The following is a 16,195-nucleotide window of genomic DNA, read 5'->3' as shown; positions in this document are numbered from 1 at the left end:
CTGGTGCCAAAGAGGAGATAAGAGCTGCTGGGACTTCTAAGGGAATGAGTCATCTTCTTTCAAGTCCCTGTGACTTGACTTTAAAAAGTCAATGAAAGAAAAGCCTTAGCAAAGTGACAACTAGAGTCAATGAAAGAAAAGCCTCCACAAAGTCAAAACTGGAAGATCCACCAACCCAGTGCAAGGGAGGAATTACCCAAGGAAGGTCTGTTAATGGGAGCAGGAAGGGGAGGTAAGGAGTTTTGTGTGCAGAAGTAGTTTAAAATCTGGCTCTGCCCCAGATTACTGCTGGAGCTCTGAGCCAGCCTGGTGGGGTGAAGCATCCCCTTACACCCTATAATCTTGTATTTCTGCAGCCTGAAAGGACGGGGCATGAACTAATGCCCCACACAGCTCAGTCCCTCCTGAGCACGACAGAGGTGTTTTCTGCACTAGCTGAAAACAAAAAATGCACACAGCAGGTTCATGGTGAGGAAGCAGCCACCCCAGCCCGGGCATGCCCTGCAAGGTGGCAAAAGCCCCATGTGCGGGTGCTATGTGCCCTCATGGCAGGAATAAAACACAAGGGAGGCGTCTCAGAAATTTTTAGGTCATTTCACATAACAAGAGGAGCTTGAAATGATTTCCAGGGCAGGGAGCTCGCAGAAGAGGCCACCAGCAGAGAGGATGCAGAAAGGACGTTTGTTCCCTTTGCCTTCATCCTCCATCGCTTCAAAGCCTCCCAGTCATCATCTCGGTGGCAGGCCTGACTCACAGGAGGCTCCAAGGAGGCATTTTCCCTGTGAGACCTCTCTGAGGGCTCTGGTGACTCATGATGGCCTTTGGGCACGCTGGCTTCCTGCCCTGCTTTGCCCCTCGGGAAGGGCAAGGGAAGGATGCTGCCTTCAGCCTGCATCCCTCATGCTGCCCTGGTCCACGCATTGCATGGTGACCTTGGCTGCTGGTCCTTTCCCAGGGAACTCGGGACTCTCAGCTGCTTTGGACCATCCTGTTGCCAGTTCCTCATGAGTCTCTTCTATTTTCCCTCAACAGCTGCCCAAAGCAAAGCGCTAGACCAATCAATCCTTGCTCAAAATCACCCAACCCTCTGCTGTACCGCTGGTGGTTGGGCCACGGCTCCTTGTCAGCTGTCCTTGGCTTTGCCAGCCCCCGGGCTCAGCCCTGCAGCCTTCTGGTTTCATGGGGTTCAGCATGTCTTTGCCACTGGGTTTTTGCCTGTATGTATGTAAGTGTGTGTATCACGATACAGTGAGCTCCAGGTATCGATGATGTGACATTTCCACCCCTTCCCAAGAACTGTGCATCACTTGGAGTAATCAAGTTTCCCCGCTGCCTCCCGAGTAAACTCGATGGCTTCGTCTTTCCTTGTGCAGGATGTAGCACCAGGATTTCTCTACTGTCCAAACCCTGGTGAGGACACTGAGTCCCAGACCCAGCGGGACAGTTATAGGACATCCACTATAAATTAGGAATCTGTCTCATACACAGGCATGCCAACACTTTAGGTTGTGGTTTCAGGGGGGGCTCTAATCCATTTCCAAAACACAGTACTGAAATCCCTGTACAGGCGACAGAAAGGACTGGAAAGCTCCCATGGCCTCAGGGGTTGATCCCGTCCCCCAAGTTAGCTATCTAAATAAGATAGACTGAACCAGAGCCTTAATCACAGATTTCCTAGCAGTGCTCATTATCACAGCATCAGAGTATGTCACAAGCCATTAATTAACTAATCTTGGCGTCCTTTGAGTACATTATCCCTACTTACAAATGGTGAATTGAGGTTCAAAGAGCTTAAAACCGAAAGTTTCCAGGAATGTTTATTGCTTCATATCACACATGATCTGGTGCTCTTGCCAGCGCCGGCAGAGTGCTAAGTGACGCACAACGGAGGCGGTGCCTTCTTCCACTCCTTGTGGTACCAATTATTATATTTCCCATTTCTCCACTTTCCCATTTTTCTTTCTGATCCTTTTTTTCCCCCCACCTCTTTTCCTGCATTAGGTCTCTTAGAAAAACATCCTCTGTGTCCCACATCCTTATGGCATTTGTGTCCTTTGGGCTTGTGTTGAAACACGGGAGGTGGCAGATCCTGGTTGATCCAGGTCCACCAGTGGTCATAGCTGTGACTTGTGACATGCTCAGCCCTCACTCCTGCTAAGGTGCTTGACTCTCTTCACATTAAGTCTTGCCTTAGCCCGGGGTCAGATGCCTCCATTGGTCATTTAAAATCATTGACACTTAAAACCATGCCCTGAAGGGGCAGGGAGAAAGGAAGAGGAGAAGTTTGCAGGCTGCCTCCATGCACAGCGATAGGAAGGGTGGACACATGCCAACCCGGGGCAGCCCGGGGCTACTCACCCCTTGTAGTGCTGCAGGGGTGGGATGGCTCTGACCATTGATCTGACACGGCATGAGACAATCGCATCCACCATCTCCAGATCTTCCCACCATTCTTCACAGCTGGTCCTGCCATGTCTCTTCAGAAGGCTGGTTGCTGGAAGCCAAAATTTGCCTCCTTGTAGACTTCATGGAGAGATGTTACTACCTTAGGAAAAGCAGTCTGAGACATGGCAATGCCATCTCCTGATAAACACCAAGAGTACAAAAGTGAACCTCTTTATGTCTGCCTGTTTGTACGTGTCATCTGCCACACTCACAGCTAAGAGAAGTCCTCCAGAGGAGTAACGCCTTTGGCTATGAAATGAGACCCCCACCTGCTGTGTGTCAGTAGAGCTGCTCCAAGCTGCCCCCATTTATCTGAGCATCCCTTCCCCAGGTGGTTTTACATCCCACGAAGGTGGTGTTATCCAATAACAATCACCAGCTATACAGCTTCAATTGACTATGAAATGGAGAAATTCCCAAATGGGAGTGCAATCTGTGAAGCACTTTTTGATGGATGTTTAATGTGAATATTGACTATCTGGGCTTTTCTGTCTAATAAGTGGAGTGGATTTAAGTGAAGGCTCATTGTTCAGCTTTCAGTGTCATAAGGCAGCTCTGTTTTGATTATGGTGATTTATTCTGCTCTGCTGCACTATCTGTAACAGCTTATAACTGATTCAATTCCCTATTACCTCCCCCCCCAAAAAAACACCCAGCTGCATTTGGGACTTCATAGATTTTTCAGAAAAAGCATGAAAAAATCCATTGCGATAATTTTCTCTGACCTGCTGCTCAGCCTAGCCCATGAGCTTTGTGCACTAATTCCCACCTCAGATCCAATAACTGCGATCAAACGAGAATCCCTCCTTTTGAAACGCAGCCCAAATATCACTAGCGATGGAGAATGCAACACAGCCTTTGTCTGCTGCTCCTGTGATCAATTATCCTCATCGTTAGAAAAATTACATCTTTTTCTGGTCTGATTTGTCTAGCTTGAACTTCCAGCCACTCACTCTTGTTATACTTTTGTCTGCAGGACCACAAAGCCTCTGTCATCGATTTCTGTTCTCCATGCAGACATTCATGGGCTGGCATAAAGTCACTCCTTAATCCTCTCTGTGTTAAGATAAACAAAGTGAGATCCTGGAGCTTCTCACAATAAGCAGGTTCCCAATCCTTTGAGCATTTTCTTGGCTCTTCTCTGAACCTTCTTCTGTAAGTACGGACAGATCCCAGGACCTGGAGCTTGGATCCTGCCCAGACCCTCAGTAGGTCTGACGCCTGGTGTGTCAATTCATGTTGAGTGGCTGTACCAGGTCTGGTCTCTCTATACATGTCGTGTGGGCTGTTTCTGAGACATTTATCTGGCTCTCAGAATCCAGAAGTGTTTTAAGCTGTCCACGTGCCCATGTCTCTAAACTGGAGTCCCACATTCAGATTCTGCTCCTCCATGAATACTGGACCAGCAGCAAAGACCACAGTCCTGACGCACCACCCGGTGTTGTACAGACATGCACGCTAGACCAGACTGAGTCCCAGGCAGAAGCATCTCATAAAAGCCCATGTAGAAGTCAACTAAATGGTTGCCACCATTTAATTCCCCTTAGCCAGTAAGTTAAACTGGTTGCAAATGAGCCTTCTCCCCATTTCACCCTTGCCCCTGCCACTCCAGCCCTGGCACCGCTATAGACAGTGAGTTAAACCTCTTGCAAAGCTTCCCTTCCTTGCCAAGCCCAGAGTGTTTTAAATCCTTGGTATGCCTTTGGTATCTTCATATTTTACAAGACCATCAGGAATGTGGATCAGGGATTCACCACGGATGTAGAGGAGAGCAGGAAATTTTTGATGCAGGAACATCACTTGTTGCCCGGACTAGCTTAACAAGAAGTTTGGACATCATACTATGGTTCATAAAATGAGGACTCAAACCCACTTGAGGGCAGAAAGAGCACTCAGCCTACGTTTGCACATCATCATATACAGAGGTGGTTCCCAGGTTTCCTGTCTGTTATCCTCCTTTCTTTATTTCTCATCCCAGAATCGATGGCAAGCCAGCAGACACATCATTACCAGAATCCATCCATTTACCGCCTTAAAATATTGGTACTTCTGCTTTCTTCTTGCTTTCAAGAAGATTCAAGACTTAAGAAAAACCAGCTCAGAAGTCAGGGCTCACATGATCAATTTTTTTGCCACCTGAAAGTTGGGAATATAGTTTAAACTGGTGCAAACTCACTCTCTAGTCACTGGAGGGAGATCAGCACCTTCAGGAGAGATGGGTAAGGCCGGGTGAGATGAGGTCGGGTCTGGGAAGCATCCTGCCCAGTGCCTTTGAAACTCTTCCAGGCAAATGTTCCTCAGCTGCTGGTGGGTATAAGGTGCCTTCATCAGGAGATGAAATCTCTTACATATTCCACTTCCCAAGCCACCACTTGGACAGGACCCATTTCCCCATCTAGTGCAGATGAGGCAGTCAGGCCCTTGGAAAGCAATTTTTCCCAAGGAGAGATCTTTTCCTCTCCTTCAGTCACTAGACTTGGGAAAGAGTTTCAAAACTTGGCTCTGCCTCAGGCTGCCCATCTGATTTTTTAACAAGTTAGATCAGGCCAGAGATTTCAAAGAGCTCAGCTCTTGTCAGAACACACACCCCCAAAAAAAAAAAAAAGAGTCAGATTTGTTCATGACCACGAGGTATCTGGCAGCTCCCACTGTGACATGAAGAGCCAGATCTTCAAAAGGGTTGGTTGAAATCCAGCCCTTATTCACCCTGGGGCTTCTCTCTCTTCATCCAGAAGAGTGCTGCCTCAGATCACCGAGGTGTTTTGAGGCCAGACTCGCTAATATCCATGGGCAGCATTTCAGTGGAGGAAGGAAAGGCAGATAAGACATTTGGCTGGACAGATAGAGTGATTTTCCACTTCTCTGTTACAGTCCTTGTAGACATGGCAAAAGGATTTTGCTCTGAGCAAGAAATATTCCTCGCAGCATCTTTCCTTTCAAGGTCTGCGGGAACTTGGCGATACCACGACAAGATCTCTCCTGAGCGCAATCCCAGAGTCCAGCCCCTTGTGGCTTCCCAAACCAGGCAGAGTTTCCATGGTTTTAACACCCCTCAGTGCTTCTCAAGGAACATCTCCAGTTTCCCTTCCCTGTTAACTTTTATCAAGCACCATGCTTAAAATGAAGGAGGTCCACTGCATTAGCCCTGCAACGTGGAGACCTTCTGCTCTTGCTTGTTGCAAGCCTGCCATGGGCTAGCTGACTCCAGAGCATGATAAACCATCCCTTGGCCATGAAGACAGCATCCCGCAGCATGTCAAGGCCATTCTTCTCACTGAACAGCATGGGAAGAGAAAAGGACCTGTCTCAGGAAACAAAAAATTGCCTTGGAAGGCTCCACTTAATCTAAGCTCGGGGCTGATGGAAAGCAATCAAAACCCACTCTGTTTCAAGGACCTGATTATGGATTGTGATTTTACTAGTGAAAAGCTGCTTTAATAAATTTTTAATCAATTGTTAAAGAGCCCAAGAAGTTGATCTGTGCTGTGTAAACACGGATTTTACGTACAGAACAAGCACAAATACCTATAGTTCAGGCTGCCTGACACTTTCCACTACAAGAGCTTATTTGCAGTAACTTACAACTTTGCAAAGCTGAAACCAGATAGTCTAAAATTTTCTACGCAGGATGCTTTACTGCAGGTTGACCTCGTCTACAGAAATTGTTCAGTTATTTCCAAGAACAAGGCTAAGGAAATATCTGCTGGTTTGCCTGTATTCATTAACTTGTGGTAAGGCTTTTGTTCTGGAAATTCTCTTGCTGTGGTACTTTGCAATAGGGAGTAAATGGAAAAAGTCGTGTGTGATCAGCAGTTGGAGTTTGCATTGTATGCACAGCGGAGGGGGGAATACAGATCACACAGCCAGCCTTGCAGGCAGCTTTTCCCAGCTTTGTGCTCTACAACCTCAACACTATTTCATCTGGTGTTTGTGTCAGGTTTTATTTTTGTCAGGAGAGAGGTGGAAGGGGAAAGCAAGGAGTCCTGTGTAACACTTACAAGCCCTCCTGCTGATGGTGTCATGGTCTACAGGGACTGCTCTGCTCCTGACCTCTAAAGGGGTTTACCTTTTAAGTTAAAATCTTAGTCCTTTGTTTTGGCAAGTCTAAAATTGCTTGCTGGCTTTAGCTTCTTTGCAGCATGCTGGGGGTCAGAAAGTTACCTGGTGCGGGGAGCCAGGTATCGACCACGTGCTCGGCAGCAGCACAGGATGGGTTTTCATGGCAAGCTGGGATGTGCATTAGCAACCTGGACAGAGGAGGACGTGGATGTCCATGCTGGCAGAACTACTTGCCCCTCTCTGCCCAAAAAGCCTGCCAGTAGCTGGTGCCCAGGAGCCAGTTTTATCTCGGTGGCCAGCCACGTCCCGTCCTTGTGTCAAATTGTCATAGTGGCCACCATCAAAACAGCCTTCCCTGTCTGCCAGATCCTAAACACCAGCCTGGTTTTGGGTCTTCCATGCTCTCTGCACACAAAAGTGTGGATCTGAAAGCCTGCTGCTGGTTTTCTGCCCCTGCTCCCTGCTTTTTGACTCATTCTAACTTCCTGCAGCACTTCAACTTCCAGTTCTGCCCATCAGCAGCAGCTGCCCAGTCTGCTAAACAGGGACACGAGTTTTGCCGAGGACTACTGAACATTTCTCCTAAGCCCTCACCATCCTGCCGCTCACACCACTGATACGTATGCTGCAAAGTGGAAAGGCAGGCAGGATTTTAATGGAAACAGCTTCTAATGCATGAGGATTTCCAGCTCTGTACTACTCGGCAGACCAGCTCTCCCTACCACAGGCAGCCCCATACTCAGCACTTCAGAGGCTGAAAGCCAGAATAACTCTCCCAGATGGCCAACTGCCAAGAAATAGGGCATTTGTAATTGGAACAGAGAGGAAAAACTGTTCCTGTCAGAAACAATCCAGCTGCCCTTCCCATCTTCAGCGTAGCAAAGGCTTCAACAGCAAAATGAGGGAGGTGCCCAGAATGAAGTCACTGGCAATTCCTTGCCACGGTAATTCTATTACTTAGCAGTGATAAAGCTCTCAGCAAAGGACAGCAGAAGACCGCCCAGTGCAAGGAGCTGTGGGTTAATCCATGGTGGCTCTGGAGCACATGGTCCTCCCTGGGGTTGAGGTAGGACAAGGTGCCATGCCACTGCTACCTCACTGTACCGGGTAATGGAGATGCTGGTGATGCATGAGATGGATTTTCAGCTGCGAATGCCTGGAATCAGTGAAAGATGTTTGGTCCAGAAGGATCCACAGGCTGCCCACTCAGTGTCCCTAATGACATGGGTCCCAAACCCCAAATCCCTTACGCGTTCAGCCTCCCAAGAGGAGTTCATCACATCCTCTCTCTCCTTGGACATGCCCAGTAGATCTGCTTGGTGTTGGCACACCTTTGCAATGGGTGAGGGGAGGTGGCTTCATGGGTTTGAGACGGTCGTTTATCCAAAGGCTGTCATGCCTACCTGCAGCTACTGAAAGAGTCCCGTCAGTTTCCATGGATCAGCCCGGCTCTGTGTCCTCTCTGGAAGCATCAAATATCCTCACAAGCTACTGAAGCAGCCTTAAGAAGGCCGCTGTAGGCATCTCAGCATCTGCCATCCCTTCTTCCTTGTTTGAGAGACAAGATCCCAGGGAGCCACACAGGTAATAAAACCAGAAGAAGTCAGAGTTGGTTCTCACAGTAACTTGGACTATCTCCACTTTGAATGTCACCAAACTCAGCTAGTTCCCTAAGCTCCCAAATTGCTAGAGGCTGGGACAGCCTTTGAGGACATACCACTTCATGCTAGCCCTGTCCTTCAAGCCTTTTCAGAGCATCAGTCTTAGCCATCCCGTGGGACAGTGGACAGGCAAGATATTTGGTCTGACCCAGGACACTTTTCTCATCAGAGAGACCAGCAAAGAGCTTCTCTTGTGCCAAGAACACCCAACCAACCCACCTACAGAGCAACCATTGTTACAGAGCAGCTCTACAGGCTTGGACAGATAGCTGAGGATTTTGAATGCTATTCAGAAGAAAGCTTTTTTCTAGGTATCACACATTACAGCTAATTCAGTGGCACTTTTTCCTATGAAACACAAAAACAGCAATGACAAAAGATATCCCAACCCAGACGTTTCAAAATCCTGCGCTCTCGCTGCTGTTAAATGAATGTCTGAAAGGTCTGAATTGTATAAAGTAAAGATAATACAGAGAGCAGATCCTCAGGTGGTGTAAGAGGGCATCCCTCCAAGGGAATCAGACAGCTCTTACTGATTTTTAGCCCAACCAAACACCTTTAAAACTCAGCAGAGAAGATTGCATTGCTATTGATCAGATACCAGCTATCACTGACGCAGGGGGAGATCTGTGCTTCTTGGGATGCAACAGAACAGGCTCCCAGACCCTGCTGAGAGAAACAGCAATTTAATAAGTGTTGAAACATGCTGTCTACTGAAAGGAAATGGAATAATCATGCAGACTGTCGAGAAGCAGGGCATGATTCCTACAGAGGGAAGGATTCTTTGTAAGAAGAGGATTAGCAGCCGGAGTCCGAATCCCAGTGGCTCAGCGTTGGACCAGTAGCCCCTGTCTTTCACAAATCTCCCTGTAATGGAGAAGGAGTCACCTAAAATAACATCAGGGCAGCAGCATCCACACCATTTTGCCTGATAATGCCTTTATCCTAATCTTAATAGGAGCTGACAATTGTTGTCATCACGAGTTAGCAGCTCTGAGCTGCAGCTCAAGACCTGCTGAAAGGACTAAGCTGCAGCTCCTGGAGGGCTTTTTTACTGTGTTGGAAGTACGTACAAAATACAGACTGAGGGCTCAATTCTTCTCTCTGTTTCTCCAATGTCTTGCTTGTGCACAGTCCCTGACAGGATGATAAAAGGCTGCAGGTGAGACATCGCCAAGCTCACCTCGTCCTGGTGCAACAGCCCATGCAGGCAGCATCAAGGCTCCAGGTCTGGTGCAAAGCTTGCTCATGGGGACCCAGCTGTGCAAAGCCAGGCAAACTCTACGGGAGTCTTCTGGGCCCAGTTTGGCACTAAAATAACGTTAACAGGAACAGGGAAGGCCTGAGAGAAAGCCAAATCTGTGTGATAGGGCAGTGGATGCAGGTGCATCCATGGGGCCAAAAAGAAAACACAGGGAAACAGGATGACTGCTGCTCCATAAATGAACCTCTCCAGGTATAATGATGTGAAACACTGATCTCTTCATGTTCTCCTGTCACCTCTATTTCTCTCTTGCAGCTCTGGTAACTTCAGATATTTACAACACACTTATCCATTTGTCTCAGCTGTCTTTCTAGGATGCAATTCCTCTTATTGCAGGTAGACAACTGAAAGTAGGTCATATTAAACTAAATGTGGACAAACGAATCCTACCCTAAGTGACAACTTCTGTCATGTGCAATTCACCTTTCTCTCCTCTTCATCTCAAACAGAGTAAGTTTGTGCATCCAGAATAACATCCTACAGTGTTATTCTGTAGGAATTGTTTAATTTTTGGGGTTTTTTTTTTTTTTGGCTGTCACTACAGATGTTATAGACAGGGAGCTGCACCAGAAAAGTATCCTGTCTGATGACCACAAGCCATAGTAGGTAGACCACAAAAATATCCCCCTTCTACAGTATTTTCAGCCAAACTGAAAGCTTGAGGGTGGTTCTCAAAAGACCTAGAGAATCTGCTAAGCTCTACAGTCCGTCTGGAGACCACTCCTCTACATGGTTCTGGCTGTACCTACCTACTGGCTGGTAAGAGATCGGACCTACTAATGACTTAGCTGAGACGACCTAGACCAGTTTGGTCTTACTAATTCTGGCCTGGAAGTCCTATAGGGATATATCAAGTGTCACACCAGGTTGGGGTTTTTTTGTTCGTTTTTCCTGAATCCCTGCTAGAGGTGGCAGGAGGGCAGGAATTTGGGAGGTTGTGAGTTGGACCCATCGAATTGTGTGTCCAAAGAAGAGCAATGAAGTTGGTGAATGGTCTAGAGCACAGGTCTTGTGAGGAGCTGCTGAGGGAACTGGGGTTATTTAGCCTGGAGAAAAGGGGGCTGAGGGGAGACATTATTGCTCTCTACAACTACCTGAAAGGAGGGTGTAGTGAGGTGGGGGTCAGTCTCTTCTCCCAGGTAACGAGTGATAGGATGAGAGGAAATGGCCTCAAGTTGTGCCAGGGGAGGTTTAGATTGGAGATCAGGAAAAATTTCTTCCCCAAAAGGGTTATCAAGCATTAGGACAGGCTGCCCAGGGAGGTAGCAGAGTCACCATCCCTGGAGGGATTTAAAAGCCGTGTAGATGTGGCACTTAGGGACATGGTTTAGTGGTGGCCTTGGCAGTGTTAAGTTTGTGGTTGGGCTCAATGGTCTTAAGGGTCTTTTCCAACCTAAATGATTCTATGATTCGATGAATGGAGAGCCTGTGCAACCTGCCCCACCTGTACCAGGGTGAGATGAAGGTGGGCCACCCTTAAAGTCTCTATGGGGCACTCAGGGCAACTCCTGTGGGTGCAAGGCAACCTTTGCCACAGGGTGTCCCAAGGGTGTCCCAGTCCAGAGCCCAGGGCACGGGGTCCCCTCTCCTTCTGCATGGCAGTGGGTAAGCAGGCAGAAGAGGCATCAGGGTCAACGATGATTGACCTGGGACACTAAACATAAGAGGGGAATGTTTTTTCCCCATCCCACTCAAGGGAGGTGTTGATTTTTGCAACGTGCACCTTTCCCAGGATGACAGGTAACCACATTGCAAAGTTCCTCTCATACCTCGTTGCTTCTTGCCTCTGTGCAGGACGGGCAAAATGCTTAGGAAAGATGCAGCGTTATTCCCATCACCCTCTTAAAAAGACCTTTGATGGCAAATATTTCCATTCTGTTTTGTCCTCTGTTGAAACATTGACGACTTAACTTCGCAGTTGTCCCACACTCTACCTCCCAGCTCTACTCCTTTTCAGGACAAAAACCGACTGATATTTTTTGCTGTGACATTTCCACGCATTTTCCTGCCTATGAAAACCAAAAACTGACCAGCACAGATATAATTGTTTTGGTGGGCAGGTCTTCTAGAAAGGCCTAAACTGTCTTCACACTGTGCTTCAAAAGGCTTTGTGGGGTGGCACAGTGGGCTTTGTAAAGGGTACTTAAGAGCTTAGTGCTCGCTGCTGCTTGCTGTTACCTTAGCAAGGGGCAACGTTTGGCTTTGCATCATAAAGTGCTCAGAAAACTTTTTCAGGTTCATTTTCTTTTTTCTCTGAATTGCTCCCTAAAATCGTTGATGGTAGATGCTGTGCAGGACACAGGTGTTATTGCTCTTCAGGGTTTTATGGCAGCTGTTTTCTGCCTCTTCCCTGTGCGCCGTTTCTGCTGTCATTAAGGTGTTTCTCTAATTGCAGAAACAAGCTATTATTGCATATGTCCTCTTCAAACTGCACAAATGAGGTGCGATACTGCTTGAACTCCTGTCTTTCTATATATGAAGTGAAGCAGATGTGCACTCAGGTCCTAAAAAACACTTGTCAATAAAAAAAGACCCAAGCGACAGGACAAGAGGACACAGCCTCAAGCTTCGCCAGGGGGGGTTCAGGTTGGACATTAGGAAGAATTTCTGTTCAGAAAGGGTTATTAGACATTGGAAGGGGCTGCCCAGGGAGGTGGTGGAGTCACCATCTCTGGCTGTGTTTAAGAAAAGACTGGACATGGCACTTAGTGCCCTGGTCTAGTTGCCATGGTGGTGTCAGGGCAACGATTGGACTCGATGATCCCTGAGGTCTCTTCCAACCTGGTTGATTCTGTGATTCTGTGACAGTGCCATTAGCAGTAAAAAAAAAGCACAAATCTGACCCCCATTCTCTCCCAAATCACCAGCTTTAGGTTAAATTTTTTTTTAGCAAGACCCAGAATATGTGCTTCTTATCAGCTTGCTCATGTTTAAGGTGCTTGAGGTCTCGCTTTTCAGCTTTCCTCCACAATTATAAGAGTTTTTACAAATTAGTTTCCGAGAGAGAAGGAAAACGATGTGCATAACCATGTAACACTTGGCACTGGGTCTTTAAAAGTGCATCAGCTGCTGCAATATTTGTGATAAACAATACTGCCAGCTGAGGGACTGTCACAAGCTCCCTATGTCCAACATAACTTTTGGATGATCCATTTTTCTATAGGTGATCTCTGTCTCATGACCATGTGCAAATAGGTCTGACACAAGCCCTCGAATTTGGAAAACCAGTTGCTCCAGTCAAAACACACAACCTTAGTATGTTGCCCCAGTACCTTCCCCCTTTTCATGTGCCTCATGGCCCTTTGGTTCATCCCTGGCCAAGTGGGACATACACACTCATTGCTTTCTCCCAGAGGCCATGTTTTACTCATGCATTTGTATTTTTATATAATTTTTAATTATAGTTCTAAATGAAATTAAGAGCATTGTGGTGTCTGGATGGCCAGGTTGGCTGCTCGTCCCACCTGCCAGGGATGGATGGACATGGGGCTGCAGAAAAGCAGAGGGACCCTGGCACTTCCTTGGAGCCTGATGTTCTTTGCACCACTCCGAGCTCCCTGGCACTGGGGGCTTTACCATAATCCTCCTGGCATAAATCAGGACATATCTCCGTACCTTCCCATCACATCTCCATCCTGACACATGCACAGGTACTGCCATGAAGCAGGGGATGCTAGGTGCTGCAGATCGCTTATCGGAGGGGTTTGCCAACCTTTGGAGGGCAAGAGAGAACAACCCAAGGCAGGGAAAGCAGCGCACGCTCACAGCATGACATGTCAAGCATTTTACAGTTGGCTGGCAGAGCTCTCAGCCAGGCTGACACGCAAGGGGGAAGAAGGAGGTGGCAACGGCGGTGGGACTGGAGAGGCAGCCCTACTCAGGATAAATACTTTACTCCAGATTATGCTCTGTTTTGGTAATTGCATGCAAAATTCTGGGTGTTATGGCAGTCTGCAACCAAATTAAAACCAACTGATGGAGATGCATCTGGTTTTGGCAGCTCTCTGTGTGAGACTCAAAGGGAAGACTCAATAAGCGTTGTGGTTATTAAAAGCAATGCAGCTTTTTTAATGTACTCCTGCAAGATATCAGATTTTCTACCCCACAGCCCTTTGATGGACAGGTAGGATGATCTAAAATGAACACGCAACACGTTAAAGGCATTCAAAGCCCTTGACTGACCTCAGCTTGTGCCAACACACGGGAGCTGCTGGAGCGTGTCCAAAGAAGGGCAACGAAGCTGGTGAAGGGTCTGGAACACAAGTCTGATGAGGAGCAGATGAGGGAATTGGGGGGGTTTAGTTTGCAGAAGAGGAGGCTGAGGGGAGACCTTATCACCCTCTACAACTACCTGATAGGAGGTTGCAGTGAGGTGGGGGTTGGTCTCTTCTCCCGGATAACCAGCGATAGGATGAGAGGAAACGGCCTCAAGTTACGCCAGGGGAGGTTCAGGCTGGATCTTAGGAAGAATTTCTTCACTGAAAGAGACATTAGGCATTGTAACAGGCTGCCCAGGGAGGTAGTGGAGTCACCATCCCTGGAGGTGTTCAAAAAACATCTAAATGTGGTGCTTCAGGACATGGTTTAGCGAGCATGGTGGCATTGGTCGATGGTTGGACTTGATGATCTTTTAGGTCTTTTCCAACCTTAACAATTCTATGATCTGTGAACCATTTGCAAGGAAGCTGGGGTGCCCAAGGGATCGGTGCGCTCTCTTCATACCTATCAGTGGCCCATAAGGAAACTCTGGGGCCTCACTGATGAAGTCTGCAGAAGAAACAAGACTCTGGAAGAAGATATTGCTGATACAATGCGGCCTAGATGATATGGTGAGAAGGACATGAGCAATTGGTGAGCATGTGAACACTGTCCAAAGTGTAATCAGTAGAGAGGCTCACGGTGTGATGATGAAGATGGGGTGGGTTTTGGATGCATAAGCCAGGGATTTTTCAAGCAGACGTCAAAGTATCATGTCTGTATGTAGTAGTAGGGCCACTGTGACCGGGACCCTGCATCTTGTTCCGGTATTTACATAGAAAACAAGAGCAGAGAGAGATGAATGACTGGAAAGTCTGAGTTGACTGGAGACAACCCGTGAGTTCAAGTTGTTTTGTTAAGAAAGAGGAAGGCCAAGGGGTGGCTGGAGCACAGTCTGCAAGACCCCCTCATTATGTGCAGAAATCTGGCATCACTTGTCAGTCTGTCAGACAAAGAGATAACAAGATCCTGAGGCTAGATGTTAAAGCAGGACAAAAATCAAACAAGAAATCACATCTGGTTGCTCTTTTGCTAGGAAGGGTAAATAAAAGTGGAACAACTTATCAATGGCTGTGCTGGATTGTCCATTGCTGAAAAAGACTTTAAAAATAGTCCAAAGTGGGTTTTGTTCTTTTCCCAAAAATCTACTCTCACCCCATTAAACAGGAGGTGGACAACGTCCTCCTGACCTAACAAGAACTCTCCAAAGTCTGCATGTGAGCTGCAGGGCAGTTTCCACACCCACTGAAAAACTCAGGGAGGGAGGGAGCTGTAGAAGTACCTTCTAGGCAAGAAGTTGCAACAGCTCCCTGAGGTCCCTTCTTTTCTTTTGCAGGATGGAGGTGCACTGAGCACACCCCTCTGTTCCTGGGCTGCTGGTTAGCTGTGCACATGTTCATCCGTTTTCCCTTCTGAGGAAGAGCTTGTAACTCTTCCCTGGTACCCATGGGACATTGGCAAATTCAGTAGCGAGCAGTGTCACCTTGGGAATCCAGAGAGGAGAAGGTAAGTGGATCTTCTTGCTTTGCAGTCCCTATGAGGATCATCAGGTAGTGGAAAGACTGTCCTTTTCAGGGCCTTTCCTGAATCCCCTTGTGCTTTCCTGAGGTGGGGGAGTTCACCAACACCTTCTCCTCTCTCTAACAGCAAGGGGGACAACCCAGGAGACTTCACAGGGCTCAGTGTAGCAGAGGGAAGACTGTCTGTAGGGAGCAAATGCCTAGGAATAACCCAGTCACAGTCCTGAGCTGTCAGGTGCCTTCCCATGAAAGAGTATGTCCTCCTGTCTCTACGATTAGATATGATAGTAGCAATAGTGATGAAAATGAAAAGATAAAAAAAAGAGAGAAAGAAAATACAGCAGCTCCTAAAATCAATGAGCCATTAAATAGGTGATGATCATTTCTAGAGAAGTTTCAAATATTTAATTTGAACAAACTGGGGGAAAAAAGGTAAAAATAAAACACTTGTCTGGCCTCCAGACCAGCGCCCAATGCCATTGCTCCTCACCACTGGGGACAAAAATAGCACTTTTCTCTCCAAGAGGCTGGGGATAAAACGGATTACTCTGGGTCCCCATATCAGCTTCTCTCTGCAGGGAACATGGTGAAGAAGAGACTCCAGAGAGGGTTTCCAGCAAATGATGATGTGAATTACTTGGGTCAGGACTAAGTCAGTGAGACCAGGACTGCTCTTTGCTCTCTGCAAGGGCACTGGGTAACACCACCACAGGAGACTGGCCCTGTTCTTCACATAATTGATCCACTGAAGCATTAAAGCCTTTTTGCCATCCTTCTCCTGGCCGTGTTGCCTTTTTCACCTCTCCCATCTTACCCAGAATGGTAGCCAGCCCATGAGATGGGCAAAGGACAGTGTCTGGCTTTTTGCATTGCTCCTTGACCCAAGTTCAACTCCACCCCAGACAGTCTAGCAAAACCATGCTACTCATCTGTCTTCCACCTCCTTGGGCTAGTGGATGGGGTCCTGTCTGGTCCCATCCCACCCTATG

Source organism: Nyctibius grandis, chromosome 6 (assembly GCF_013368605.1).
Source record: "Nyctibius grandis isolate bNycGra1 chromosome 6, bNycGra1.pri, whole genome shotgun sequence".
NCBI classification, from domain to species: Eukaryota; Metazoa; Chordata; class Aves; order Nyctibiiformes; family Nyctibiidae; genus Nyctibius; species Nyctibius grandis.
The sequence above is the reverse complement of the archived record's forward strand: the minus strand, read 5'-3'. Positions refer to the sequence as shown.